Genomic DNA, 2,500 nt, shown 5'->3' with positions numbered 1-2,500 from the left:
ACAGACACCTTTTGAATGCCCCCCTGAGTGGAGGTCACATGCGGGTTTCGGGATCCAGGTAAAGTTTCCCTTTCCCCCGAATAGAGGTGTCCCTTCAATAGAGGTACACCTGTTACAACTACAAAGATTATGTGAAAATGTTTCTGGGACCAAATTTGGTGTCACCTGACTGGAGGTGTCCCTTGAATAGAGGTATTGCAAAGGAGAGGTTACACTGTAATAGTTAAAGATGATCATACTCACAGAAATGAATGACCATTGCAACACACCAGTCTGAGTTTCATCCTGTAAAACCAATAGTGGCAGCAAGGGTAAGTGTTTTTATTTACCATGGTAAATACCCTATTATGTAATTTAACACTTGGCCTTCAAGTTTTGGAAATGACTTAATTTGTCTTTTCTTTTTCAACAATGCACATGAGAAATGATCACAGAATGCACACTACAGAGTACTAATAATTACTAGTATGCTATCATTTTGCCTGTTATTACATATTGGTACATGTGTGTAGCAAACTCCTATCAATAAGCAGACTACTGTAATGGGGGCTATAGCTCATTGAACACCTGTATGCGTGGTACATTCACTGTGGGAAATAACCTTTTGTGGTATAATAATTATCTTCGTATCTTAAAAGGTTTTCACTTCGCTTTTATCCTGGTGATACCATAAATTCAGGCAAAACTATAAGACAACATTTTGCTTACTAACAACTACACTGTACTAACTATGGCATAATACTCCTCCAACAAAAAAATAATATTTTTTTTCCTGGAGCAGATGCATCAAAATAGAAGATATTTAATGAAGAGGTTCCTACATACAATGCAACCTTAAATTTTCTTTTATAAGTGGATGGTTCTAAAGTTCCTTCTCCAGTATAAAAAATGTCTTTTTGGTGCTTGAACCCTGACTAATGGCATCAAGAAAATCAGCTTGTAATTTCTAGGTACCTTTTTCTTTCCAAAGCACTCTCCACATTTCAAAATATTTTTCTTTTGCAACTGCTGTCATTTTCACTTTACTTAAAATAATTTATCTTTTTATCCTTTTTGAAGGTTGATGGTCTAAATTTTCTCTTCAGAAATTTATCACGTATAAATAAGTGTATCTCCTCTTTGATGAGCAATTCAGACAAAAACTACTCAAAAGAAGTGCTGGTTAAATGCAACTAAATTGTGCATTACACAGCAACAGAATATTTCTCTGCATCAACACATATTTATACATGCCAAAAGTCCTGTGCTTATAGTTCTCACTTACAAGCAGTTCAGGAGTACTACTTGAGTGAGCTACTGGTAAAAGGCGGAAAACACCACCCTACTCAGCAGCTGTTTACAGCAAAATAAGACCAGAACCTTGGCTTGGACATGATTATTTTCATACATGCATATTTTTATCAAAATCATCCCTTGAATGAAAACACAATTTTTTATTTGATGTTCATCAGTATTTCCCTGGATAAATCTTGCACTCACAATTAAGATAGTATATGCCATTAATTTTTAGATGCTGTGACAGTTTCATGTGACACATACATGGACATGCTTTTTATTTCTCAACTTCTCTACTGCGATGTCACTGGGCAGTTTAAGGAATGACAAATTTTGAAAATATGGACAGTTATGAGAGAGGTACTTTCATGGTTTCATAACCAACAAAGAAACTGGAGAAAGAAACAAGAGATAAACTATTTTACCCCTCAGAGAGAGTCATAACAACTCTCACAACATGCTTTTCTTCTATTTGTCCTTTCCTCTTGAGTGCCGACATGATAAAATTATTGTTGCTTAAACTCACTCAATTTACAGTCTGTAAGAAATAGTCAATATTCCAGCAGTCATGATAGATTTTTAATATATCGCACGTGGGCTGTTAAGAGGCCAGCCTTTCCTTTTTGAGGGGATAGGGGGGAGGGGCGGGGGGTGGTTAAGAAAGAAATCTTTCAAACAGACTTGGAACAACCAAATAATTTATTCTTGCACAGAGTTGAGAGTCTTATATTGAAAAATAAGGAAAAAATCTGCCACAGTAGTACGTTTGGGAAAAAAATCTGGGCCCAAACCTAGCAACCGGGCCCTTCCCTCCCCTCCTCCCATACACACATAAATCACCCCGTGCCCGTCCATGATTTTATACCCTAACGAGCTGAGTATAAAATAAAGATGTATGTAAAGCTAGGTTGTCATTGAAAATATATTGTTTCCAATAATATATTAAGATAAAAACTGCACATAAATACAGGAGTTTTGAAACTAGCAAACTAAAACCGAACAAGTACGAATTGCCCGCCAAAACGCGCTTTAATGCAAATGGCGATGCTTTGTGCTTTGTCCGCTCTTTACGTCCGAGGATACTAGTACTTTTAGGATAAAGCAAAAAAGGTATATCCCTTTTACACTGATTCTGCTTAGCCCTTAAACTATTAGTAGCTACTTCTTCAAGGAGATAAGCCTGCTGCAAAGGACAATATAGACAATGCCTTATAATTATTTAAGC

The sequence above is a fragment of the Porites lutea genome, chromosome 13, assembly GCF_958299795.1.
Source record: "Porites lutea chromosome 13, jaPorLute2.1, whole genome shotgun sequence".
Taxonomy (NCBI): domain Eukaryota; kingdom Metazoa; phylum Cnidaria; class Anthozoa; order Scleractinia; family Poritidae; genus Porites; species Porites lutea.
The sequence above is the reverse complement of the archived record's forward strand: the minus strand, read 5'-3'. Positions refer to the sequence as shown.